This window comes from Diabrotica virgifera, chromosome 6, assembly GCF_917563875.1.
Source record: "Diabrotica virgifera virgifera chromosome 6, PGI_DIABVI_V3a".
In the NCBI taxonomy this organism is placed as follows: domain Eukaryota; kingdom Metazoa; phylum Arthropoda; class Insecta; order Coleoptera; family Chrysomelidae; genus Diabrotica; species Diabrotica virgifera.
In genome coordinates, this window is record NC_065448.1 from 166,604,254 (window position 1) to 166,617,808 (window position 13,555).

Here is a 13,555-nt window from a genome sequence, read left to right on the forward strand (position 1 = left end):
TTTAGTCCATTTTTCCTTGACATTAGGGCACTAAAGCATATCTCCGTTGTCATTGGTCCGATCGTGACATGTGAGGTATCATATGAAAGGGGAGGGGGTAACGAATACGTTAACACAAAAACAAAGATGGTATCATAGCCAAAACGGCACTAAAGCATATCTCCGTTGTTATTGGTCCGATCGTGACATGTGAGGTATCATAGGAAAGGGGAGGGGGTAACGAATACCTTAACACAAAAAACAAAGATGGCGGCATAGCCAAAACGGCACTAAAGCATATCTCCGTTGTTATTGGTTCGATCGTGACATGTGAGGTATCATAGGAAAGGGGAGGGGGTAACGAATACGTTAACACAAAAAACAAAGATGGCGGCATAGCCAAAACGGCACTAAAGCATATCTCCGTTGTTATTGGTTCGACGTGTGAGGTATTGGAAAGGAGCGCGTTGGCTCGTGACGTACAAAGGGATCGTTGGAAAGAGGCACGTTGCATATACTATATTTTATCTACGACCATAACACAATATGTTATTTAAACCAATCACGTGCAGAAATCTAAGCTTAACGAGTTGCATACTATATTTTATCTACGACCGCAACATATTCGGCATTTTTTTTTCCAATTCGCCATTTTTATTCAAATTCACCATTTTTATTCCAATTCACCATTTTTAGTCCATTTTTCCTTGACATTACGTCGAAGAAATCTACCATAGTTTACCTATTAGCCGCTAGATGACGCCATTTTTAGTCCATTTTTATTTAAATTTACCATTTTTATTCCAATTCGCTATTTTTCTTCCAATTTGTCTTGATACCGATATTACGCTGAAGGAATCTACCATAATTCGTTCTAAATATGATCTCAAATAAAATCCCTTACATAAAACAAATTGAATTCATCGATATGAAAAAGAACTTCGACTGAGTTGACAAAGACAAAAAAAATCTAGAAGGAAGATATTTAATAGAAAAAGATTGCAAATTTTCAAAGCAAAAGTCTTTTAGAGTAATTCGATTGAGAAAATTATATATACACAAGTAAAAAGAGAGGCATAGACAATAAAAGTTGTAGGTATGTAGTACCTAATGACAAAGACAAAAAAAAATCTAGAAGGAAGATATTTAATAGAAAAAGATTGCAATTTTTCAAAGCAAAAGTCTTTTAGAGTAATTCGATTGAGAAAATTATATATACACAAGTAAAAAGAGAGGCATAGACAATAAAAGTTGTAGGTATGTAGTACCTAAACGGCTTAACGTAGAGAGGCATATATTTTATCTACGACCGTAACATAATTTATGTGTAAGCGATGGTGACATCTCATTAGCATTGGTCTGATTGGAGATTGTGGTACGTTAAAGGTGTGGGGAGTATCGAATATGTTATTTAATCCATAAACTAACCGTTACGAGCTGCATACTATATTTTATCTACGGCCATAACATTTGGTGCCACCAATTCGTCATTTTTATTCCAATTCACCATTTTTATTCCATTTCAGTATTTTTAGTTAAACTCGCTATTTTTATTCCAATTTGTCCTGATACAGATATTACGTTGAAGGAATCTACCATAATTCGTTCTAAATGTGATCTCAAAATCCCATACATAAAACAAATTGAATTCATCGATATGAAAAAGAACTTCGACTGAGTGCATTATAAATGACAAAGACAAAAAAAAAATCTAGAAGGAAGATATTTAATAGAAAAAGATAGCAAATTTTCAAAGCAAAAGTCTTTTAGAGTAATTCGATTGAGAAAATTATATATACACAAGTAAAAAGAGAGGTATAGACAATAAAAGTTGTAGGCATGTAGTACCTAAACGGATTAACGTAGAGAGGCATAGACGTAAGGAGAGACGTGGACAATAAAAGTTGTAGACATGCCTAAATGGCGTAACGTAGAGAGGCATAGACAATAAAAGTTGTAGGTATGTAGTGCCCAACGGTATGGGCGCACAAAAAAATTTCCTAGATCTACTGACAAACTGGGCATTTCGCAACATCTAGCAACAGCGCCTCCCATAAGAGTCTGTGTATTAGAGTTAGATAGAAAATCAATTTTTCCCCAGATGCTGGGGGAAATTAAAAAAAAAATTTAAGGTCCATTCTGCTCATTTTTGTCTCGTTTTGTGGTGGAGGCCCGACTTTTACGTCACGATTGGACCAATAAAACAGAAGATATAACTAATGCCCTTTTGGCTGTATCCTGAAAATACGTAACTAATGCCCCTGATAACGTATAAGATAGAAGCAGTATTTTGATATGTCCAATCCATCCCTCTCTGAGAGATATGCGAGGTATCATGTGATTTAACAAATTGAATAATATAGAAAAATTAAACATAACATCATGCCATAAAGACATTAGATACAAATGATTTAACCACCAGACACAGAAAAATCAAATAGAGCAGAATGTTAAAAAGGAGTTCTGTATCTTCGGTCCTCTTGGTGCAATAGGGACATACGAATTCTCAAATGATACGATTTAACCAATAGAGTTCAGTGACAGAAAAATAAAATACATCATGTCAAAAGGGTCTTAGATACGTATTTTCCGTCCAATCGTAACTTGCAGTACCTCAACCAATAAAATACAATGGCATAAAAATCAAATACATCAGCATGTCAAAAAGGCTTTAGTATTTTCTTTTCTACTGAGAAACATCCAAATCTTTCGTAAAATATTATACACGGGCGTTCTTTCTATATGTCCAAACTAGTAAACCTCTTATTTTTAACACGCAACTCTCAATATTTACATTATTTCTTCCTAGAAAATATCAGTGTATCAAAATGGAATACAAATATATGCAAACCACCAATTGCTAAATCTATCATTATATCGCTAATACCTAAAATACATATCAGATAAATTCTTTCGCTAAGTCCAAACCACCGATATTTCTCACATTATTTTCAAACCAGATTTAGAGTTCTAGTCAAGCATAAAAATCAAATACATCAGCATGTCAAAAGGGTTTTAGTATTTTCGTTTCTACTAAGAAACATCCAAACTTTTCGTATACTATCGTGTTGTATACTTTTGTACACTATTGGTTTTTATAATTTGTTTAAATTTTTTTAATAAATGTAGCAATAACTTCGAAATTATGGCATTTAGTTGTAGGGAAAATAACATGAAAAATAATCAGTATTTCTTTAGGAATTCAAAACTCAAATAACGACTTCTTGTCCTATTAGAAATACGGAATTGGATTTCCAGAAAAACGGAAAATCTGACAACAATGTAATTGTCACTATAATATAGACCGCCTCAGAAAATTCATACCCATCAAAATCTATAAAAATCTTGCAAGCCGTTTCCGAGATAATTGAGTGTTTCCATACATAAAACTCACTCTGTATGCAAACCAGATTTAGAGTTCTAGTCAGACATAAAAATCAAATACATCAGCATGTCAAAAGGGCTTTAGTATTTTCGTTTTTACTGAGAAACATCCAAATCTTTCGTACTCTATTATACACAGGCGTTCTTTCATTATGTCCAAACTAGTAAACCTCTTATTTTTACCATGCAACTCTCAATATTTAGATTATCTCTCCCTAGGTGCAAAATGTCAGTATATGAAGCATAAATATATGCAAGCCACTAATTGCTAAATCTATCATTATATCGATAATACCTACAATACATATCAGATAAATTCTTTCGCTAAGTCCAAACCACCGATATTTCTCATATTATTTTCAAACCAGATTTAGAGTTCTAATCAGTTGGAGAATACAAATTTTTGTTATAAAGTACGTTTTAAATGTGATCTCAAATAAAATCCCATGCATAAAACAAATTGAATTCATCGATATGAAAAAGAACTTCGACTTAGTGCAATATAAATGACAAAGACAAAAAATATACCTAAAAGGAAGATATCTAATAGAAATAGGTCGCAAATTTTCAAAGCAAAAGTCTTTTAGTATAATTAGAGTAATCCGATTGAGAAAATTACTTATTATGGGTATACACAAGTTAATAATAAGCAAAAAATCGAACTTCTATTGATCCAATCAAAAAAAATCAAATACATTTGTACTATGAGAATGATCTCCGAAAGGGAAATCTATAGGTCAAAATAAACTAATTTTAAAGTAAAAATGTGGCTTATTCACAATAAAAATAATAAATAATAAATTTTCTTGCGCTCCTTATTGTTTTACGAAAGATACAAAAAAAACACGAAAAATACACGATACGTAGGTAGAAAATAATGTAATTATTAATTATGACTTAATCATTCTTTCGAATGTTTTTAGTACGCATGACTCTAAGAATTTACCCTGGTATGATTCTGGTTTCGAAGGATCTTTGGACGGTTTTAAAATAATTCGAACTAGGTTTCGAAGGATCTTTGGACGGTTTTAAAATAATTCGAACTAAATATATTCTTACCAACCATCTGGAAACTTAAGGTGTGTGTCGATATAATTCTTTATTTGCACTAACGCCATTACTACAATCGGAAATTTTCTTAATCATTCTATAAGTACAGTATTTTAATTGCATTTTAAACAGGTTTCTAATTCACTTATGGAAAAATTAGAATTAGAATCAGAATCAGATTAGAACTTTCATATTGTGATACATTTGTATATGGAAGAAAATAATACGGTATGTATAAGATACAAAATTCAAGCATTGGAAAAGCCATACAAGAGGCACACCAAATTCAAAAATCTTGACTATTTAGTCTAAACATGAATTAAAATTTCTAGTTCTATCTTCTAGCTTCTCATCCAGCTTGAAATAGGATATTAGTATTCATATTTATTATTTCAAAAATTTTAAGATATCGTGTCTTTTGTTGTAGGTATACTGTCACATTTTCAATACATATTACCCAATTTTTACTTACCCATCATCGAGTTAATTTATAAATGCAATAAGTAACTCCTTAAGATATTATGCTTTCAAAAAACGCTACCAACCAATCTCCTTCATATTGGCTAGTTTCAAATGTATTTCTACAATTACACCATTATTTGCCGAAATATTTTAAAGCAGTGTTGACAACGTCTAAAAAACTGTACATAATTTGGTACATAAATATCAAAAATGATGATCAAAATTGCTTTTATTAGATGATTATTAGCTCTCTTTATCCAGCTAAAATAAAATAAATAAAGAACTTACATCGTCATATCCATATACTGTTTTGAAAACCGAGGACTTGGAAGCTCCAATAAGTCATAACTCGAAGTTTGAAATAGTAAATAGTATATCAGTGAATGTTTATGCTTTGGAATTAAATCAAGTTAAGGAAAAATAATTTTACGAATTAGTGCCTGCTTGCCTAAACAAAACAAACTTGATAGACATGTAAATTTGAATCTTATTCAGGATAAATATTTTCTAAAATTAAATGATTACCTACGACTCTCATCGTAGTGACGATGGAAATATTGAAATAAAATATCATTACTGCTGGAAAAAAAGGTGTCTAGGTTGTTACACTATATAACCAAAAAAGAAAACTAATTCACCCAGATTTATTGGAAAAATTTACTGTTTCACCGTATCATTAAAATCTTACAAAAAAAGAAATATCGAATTAAATAAACAATACATAATAGAACTAAGAAGTAAATTACGAATATCAGAGTGCATGAGATACGAAATAAACGTCTTACAAGCAAAACTATCGATACAACAAATACATATTATATACATTATTCACTTGAAAATTTTAAAGTAATGTTGGCTGAATGTCCAAGAAACTGAGTATATTTAGCCTCTTTTACAATATTTCTGAAAAACTTCAACGAATTTGTCTATTTAGCGAAAAAAAAATCTAATTCACGCAGTTTTATCGGAAAACTTTGCTATTTACCATTTTTATTCACTGTCTTTTTAATCTGTTGAGTAACATCTTTAATTTATTTTGATTTTTAAGAAGTTTTCTAACCTCCTCTAATTACGATTTTTTGTAGAATTTGGACTGGTTGTATTGAATTATGATAGGTATGTGTATCTGATTACGCAATAATTTCAAAGAGACATTCTTTGTAGCTTAGTATAAATTGGTCTTCTAATACTAAAATATTATAAAAAAATAATAGAGTAAAGCAATACAGGAGACTTAAAAAAGGTTTAAAATCTCATGAAATCTTGTTTATTTAGTCTAAACATGAATTAAAATTTATATTGTTCATACTTATTATTTCAAGATTTTTAAGATCGTTTCTAATTATCCATCATCCAGTTAATTTATAAATTATGAAATAGGTATCACTATGATATATTATGCAGCAATAACTATGTTTTCAAAAACTATACCAACCAATCTCTTTCATTCTGACGATGTATTTATACAATTACAACATTATTTACTTAAAAAGTTTAAAGCAATGTTGGCTGAATGTCCAAAAAACTGAGTATATTTAGCCTATTTTACAATATTTCTGAAAAACTTCAACGAATTTGTCTATTTACCGAAAAAAAATCTAATTCACACAGTTTTATTGGAAAAATTTACTATTTCACCATTTTATTCACTGTCTTTTTAATCTGTTGAGTAACATCTTTAATTTATTTTGATTTTTATGAAGTTGTCTAACCTCGTGTAATTACGATTTTTTTGTAGAATTTGGATTGGTTTTATAGGATTATGATAGGTATGTGTATCTGATAACACAATAATTCCAAAGAGACATTCGTTGTAGCTTAGTGTAAATTGGTCTTCTAATACTAAAACATTATAAAACATAATAGATTAAAGTAATACAGGAGACTTAAAAAAGTGTTAAAATCTCATGGTACAAAAAAGAAAATGTCTCGAGTGTGAATTTAAAAATGGAGTTACTACAAAAAAGAAGATGGTACATACCTTTGAATATTAAAAAATATTTGAAAAATTTTAATTTTTTTTTGTAGATTGTGTAGTTAATACTAAAAATTAGTAAGGAAATAAAAATGATTATAAATTAAAAAAATCTTCGACGTTTGTTCTTAGAGCATGTGAAACATTAATAATTACCAAAAAATTTCAGTAGGTACCTTTAAATATTAAAAGTATTTGAAAAATTTTAATTTTTGTAGATTGTGTAGTTAATACTAAAAAATTAGTATGGAAATAAAAATAAATATCAATTAAAAAAAATCTTCAGCGTTTGTTCTTAGAGCGTAGTTCGAGTATGCCCGAACTTTCCCGATCCCCAATATATCTACTTCTTCTTGTAGTGCTCATCCATTTTGGATGTTGACGATTATCCTAGAAATATATACTTTGTATACTAATGTACTGAAAAGATTTGTAGTTGTTGTGCTGCACCACATATATAGATTTTTTAGCCAGAAAATCCTTCACCTTCCTGGTTTTCTTCTACTTTTCTCTGTAAAATTAGTTGCAGCAGTTCATATCTTCGCTCTTTCTTACAATGTGTCGGATGTATTCGATTTTAACTGTTTTATTGTGGGTACCAGCTCTTTTTTCTTTTTTAATTCTTAATAAAATAATCTAATTAGTTACGTGATCTGAGTAAGATATATACAAAAATAAGAAAAAAATGTTTTATTTCTTTGGAATAAAATAAAAAAGCCAAGTTGGTTGACTGGTTTAAAGTATTGCAGTGCAGGGGATTTGAACCTATGATCCAACACTTACTTATTTTCAATGCAATGTAACAAAGTCTTAAATCGCTCGACCAACGTGGCTTTGGAACTTTGCTCTAAAAAACAACGATGATATTCACATGTTATGACATTCCTATTGACAATAAAAAGAAATAAAATGTTTTTCAAATAATATTTTATTCAAAATACTGTTATTTAGAGTGTGAGCTTTATGATTATAAATAAAAAAATCTTTGACGTTTGTTCTTAGAGCATGTGAAACATTAATAATTACCAAAAAATTACGGTACCTTTAAATATTAAAAGTATTTGAAAAATTTTAATTTTTGTAGATTGTGTAGTTAATACCAAAAATTAGTGTGGAAATAAAAATAAATATCAACTAAAAAAATTTTTCAGCGTTTGTTCTTAGAGCGTAGTTCGAGTATGCCCGAACTTTCCCGATTTCCCAATATTAGCTGTGAGTTTTGGCATAGGATACCCATATAAAAAGCATGGAAAACGAAAAGTTTCAGCGTTTGTTCTTAGAGCGTAGTTCGAGTATGCCCGAACTTTCCCGATTTCCCAATATTAGCTGTGAGTTTTGGCATAGGATACCCATATAAAAAGCATGGAAAACGGAAAGTTTACCTTGGACAAGTGACGCCGTCACTTGTCCAAGGTAAACTTTCCGTTTTCCATGCTTTTTATATGGGTATCCTATGCCAAAACTCACAGCTAATATTGGGAAATCGGGAAAGTTCGGGCATACTCGAACTACGCTCTAAGAACAAACGCTGAAACTTTTCGTTTTCCATGCTTTTTATATGGGTATCCTATGCCAAAACTCACAGCTAATATTGGGAAATCGGGAAAGTTCGGGCATACTCGAACTACGCTCTAAGAACAAACGCTGAAAAATTTTTTTAGTTGATATTTATTTTTATTTCCACACTAATTTTTGGTATTAACTACACAATCTACAAAAATTAAAATTTTTCAAATACTTTTAATATTTAAAGGTACCGTAATTTTTTGGTAATTATTAATGTTTCACATGCTCTAAGAACAAACGTCAAAGATTTTTTTATTTATAATCATAAAGCTCACACTCTAAATAACAGTATTTTGAATAAAATATTATTTGAAAAACATTTTATTTCTTTTTATTGTCAATAGGAATGTCATAACATGTGAATATCATCGTTGTTTTTTAGAGCAAAGTTCCAAAGCCACGTTGGTCGAGCGATTTAAGACTTTGTTACATTGCATTGAAAATAAGTAAGTGTTGGATCATAGGTTCAAATCCCCTGCACTGCAATACTTTAAACCAGTCAACCAACTTGGCTTTTTTATTTTATTCCAAAGAAATAAAACATTTTTTTCTTATTTTTGTATATATCTTACTCAGATCACGTAACTAATTAGATTATTTTATTAAGAATTAAAAAAGAAAAAAGAGCTGGTACCCACAATAAAACAGTTAAAATCGAATACATCCGACACATTGTAAGAAAGAGCGAAGATATGAACTGCTGCAACTAATTTTACAGAGAAAAGTAGAAGAAAACCAGGAAGGTGAAGGATTTTCTGGCTAAAAAATCTATATATGTGGTGCAGCACAACAACTACAAATCTTTTCAGTACATTAGTATACAAAGTATATATTTCTAGGATAATCGTCAACATCCAAAATGGATGAGCACTACAAGAAGAAGTAGATATATTGGGGATCGGGAAAGTTCGGGCATACTCGAACTACGCTCTAAGAACAAACGCTGAAGATTTTTTTTAATTGATATTTATTTTTATTTCCATACTAATTTTTTAGTATTAACTACACAATCTACAAAAATTAAAATTTTTCAAATACTTTTAATATTTAAAGGTACCTACTGAAATTTTTTGGTAATTATTAATGTTTCACATGCTCTAAGAACAAACGTCGAAGATTTTTTTAATTTATAATCATTTTTATTTCCTTACTAATTTTTAGTATTAACTACACAATCTACAAAAAAAAATTAAAATTTTTCAAATATTTTTTAATATTCAAAGGTATGTACCATCTTCTTTTTTGTAGTAACTCCATTTTTAAATTCACACTCGAGACATTTTCTTTTTTGTACCATGAGATTTTAACACTTTTTTAAGTCTCCTGTATTACTTTAATCTATTATGTTTTATAATGTTTTAGTATTAGAAGACCAATTTACACTAAGCTACAACGAATGTCTCTTTGGAATTATTGTGTTATCAGATACACATACCTATCATAATCCTATAAAACCAATCCAAATTCTACAAAAAAATCGTAATTACACGAGGTTAGACAACTTCATAAAAATCAAAATAAATTAAAGATGTTACTCAACAGATTAAAAAGACAGAGAATAAAATGGTGAAATAGTAAATTTTTCCAATAAAACTGTGTGAATTAGATTTTTTTTCGGTAAATAGACAAATTCGTTGAAGTTTTTCAGAAATATTGTAAAATAGGCTAAATATACTCAGTTTTTTGGACATTCAGCCAACATTGCTTTAAACTTTTTAAGTAAATAATGTTGTAATTGTATAAATACATCGTCAGAATGAAAGAGATTGGTTGGTATAGTTTTTGAAAACATAGTTATTGCTGCATAATATATCATAGTGATACCTATTTCATAATTTATAAATTAACTGGATGATGGATAATTAGAAACGATCTTAAAAATCTTGAAATAATAAGTATGAACAATATAAATTTTAATTCATGTTTAGACTAAATAAACAAGATTTCATGAGATTTTAAACCTTTTTTAAGTCTCCTGTATTGCTTTACTCTATTATTTTTTTATAATATTTTAGTATTAGAAGACCAATTTATACTAAGCTACAAAGAATGTCTCTTTGAAATTATTGCGTAATCAGATACACATACCTATCATAATTCAATACAACCAGTCCAAATTCTACAAAAAATCGTAATTAGAGGAGGTTAGAAAACTTCTTAAAAATCAAAATAAATTAAAGATGTTACTCAACAGATTAAAAAGACAGTGAATAAAAATGGTAAATAGCAAAGTTTTCCGATAAAACTGCGTGAATTAGATTTTTTTTTCGCTAAATAGACAAATTCGTTGAAGTTTTTCAGAAATATTGTAAAAGAGGCTAAATATACTCAGTTTCTTGGACATTCAGCCAACATTACTTTAAAATTTTCAAGTGAATAATGTATATAATATGTATTTGTTGTATCGATAGTTTTGCTTGTAAGACGTTTATTTCGTATCTCATGCACTCTGATATTCGTAATTTACTTCTTAGTTCTATTATGTATTGTTTATTTAATTCGATATTTCTTTTTTTGTAAGATTTTAATGATACGGTGAAACAGTAAATTTTTCCAATAAATCTGGGTGAATTAGTTTTCTTTTTTGGTTATATAGTGTAACAACCTAGACACCTTTTTTTCCAGCAGTAATGATATTTTATTTCAATATTTCCATCGTCACTACGATGAGAGTCGTAGGTAATCATTTAATTTTAGAAAATATTTATCCTGAATAAGATTCAAATTTACATGTCTATCAAGTTTGTTTTGTTTAGGCAAGCAGGCACTAATTCGTAAAATTATTTTTCCTTAACTTGATTTAATTCCAAAGCATAAACATTCACTGATATACTATTTACTATTTCAAACTTCGAGTTATGACTTATTGGAGCTTCCAAGTCCTCGGTTTTCAAAACAGTATATGGATATGACGATGTAAGTTCTTTATTTATTTTATTTTAGCTGGATAAAGAGAGCTAATAATCATCTAATAAAAGCAATTTTGATCATCATTTTTGATATTTATGTACCAAATTATGTACAGTTTTTTAGACGTTGTCAACACTGCTTTAAAATATTTCGGCAAATAATGGTGTAATTGTAGAAATACATTTGAAACTAGCCAATATGAAGGAGATTGGTTGGTAGCGTTTTTTGAAAGCATAATATCTTAAGGAGTTACTTATTGCATTTATAAATTAACTCGATGATGGGTAAGTAAAAATTGGGTAATATGTATTGAAAATGTGACAGTATACCTACAACAAAAGACACGATATCTTAAAATTTTTGAAATAATAAATATGAATACTAATATCCTATTTCAAGCTGGATGAGAAGCTAGAAGATAGAACTAGAAATTTTAATTCATGTTTAGACTAAATAGTCAAGATTTTTGAATTTGGTGTGCCTCTTGTATGGCTTTTCCAATGCTTGAATTTTGTATCTTATACATACCGTATTATTTTCTTCCATATACAAATGTATCACAATATGAAAGTTCTAATCTGATTCTGATTCTAATTCTAATTTTTCCATAAGTGAATTAGAAACCTGTTTAAAATGCAATTAAAATACTGTACTTATAGAATGATTAAGAAAATTTCCGATTGTAGTAATGGCGTTAGTGCAAATAAAGAATTATATCGACACACACCTTAAGTTTCCAGATGGTTGGTAAGAATATATTTAGTTCGAATTATTTTAAAACCGTCCAAAGATCCTTCGAAACCTAGTTCGAATTATTTTAAAACCGTCCAAAGATCCTTCGAAACCAGAATCATACCAGGGTAAATTCTTAGAGTCATGCGTACTAAAAACATTCGAAAGAATGATTAAGTCATAATTAATAATTACATTATTTTCTACCTACGTATCGTGTATTTTTCGTGTTTTTTTTGTATCTTTCGTAAAACAATAAGGAGCGCAAGAAAATTTATTATTTATTATTTTTATTGTGAATAAGCCACATTTTTACTTTAAAATTAGTTTATTTTGACCTATAGATTTCCCTTTCGGAGATCATTCTCATAGTACAAATGTATTTGATTTTTTTTGATTGGATCAATAGAAGTTCGATTTTTTGCTTATTATTAACTTGTGTATACCCATAATAAGTAATTTTCTCAATCGGATTACTCTAATTATACTAAAAGACTTTTGCTTTGAAAATTTGCGACCTATTTCTATTAGATATCTTCCTTTTAGGTATATGTTTTGTCTTTGTCATGTCATTTATATTGCACTAAGTCGAAGTTCTTTTTCATATCGATGAATTCAATTTGTTTTATGCATGGGATTTTATTTGAGATCACATTTAAAACGTACTTTATAACAAAAATTTGTATTCTCCAACTGATTAGAACTCTAAATCTGGTTTGAAAATAATATGAGAAATATCGGTGGTTTGGACTTAGCGAAAGAATTTATCTGATATGTATTGTAGGTATTATCGATATAATGATAGATTTAGCAATTAGTGGCTTGCATATATTTATGCTTCATATACTGACATTTTGCACCTAGGGAGAGATAATGTAAATATTGAGAGTTGCATGGTAAAAATAAGAGGTTTACTAGTTTGGACATAATGAAAGAACGCCTGTGTATAATAGAGTACGAAAGATTTGGATGTTTCTCAGTAAAAACGAAAATACTAAAGCCCTTTTGACATGCTGATGTATTTGATTTTTATGTCTGACTAGAACTCTAAATCTGGTTTGCATACAGAGTGAGTTTTATGTATGGAAACACTCAATTATCTCGGAAACGGCTTGCAAGATTTTTATAGATTTTGATGGGTATGAATTTTCTGAGGCGGTCTATATTATAGTGACAATTACATTGTTGTCAGATTTTCCGTTTTTCTGGAAATCCAATTCCGTATTTCTAATAGGACAAGAAGTCGTTATTTGAGTTTTGAAGTCCTAAAGAAATACTGATTATTTTTCATGTTATTTTCCCTACAACTAAATGCCATAATTTCGAAGTTATTGCTACATTTATTAAAAAAATTTAAACAAATTATAAAAACCAATAGTGTACAAAAGTATACAACACGATAGTATACGAAAAGTTTGGATGTTTCTTAATAGAAACGAAAATACTAAAACCCTTTTGACATGCTGATGTATTTGATTTTTATGCTTGACTAGAAGT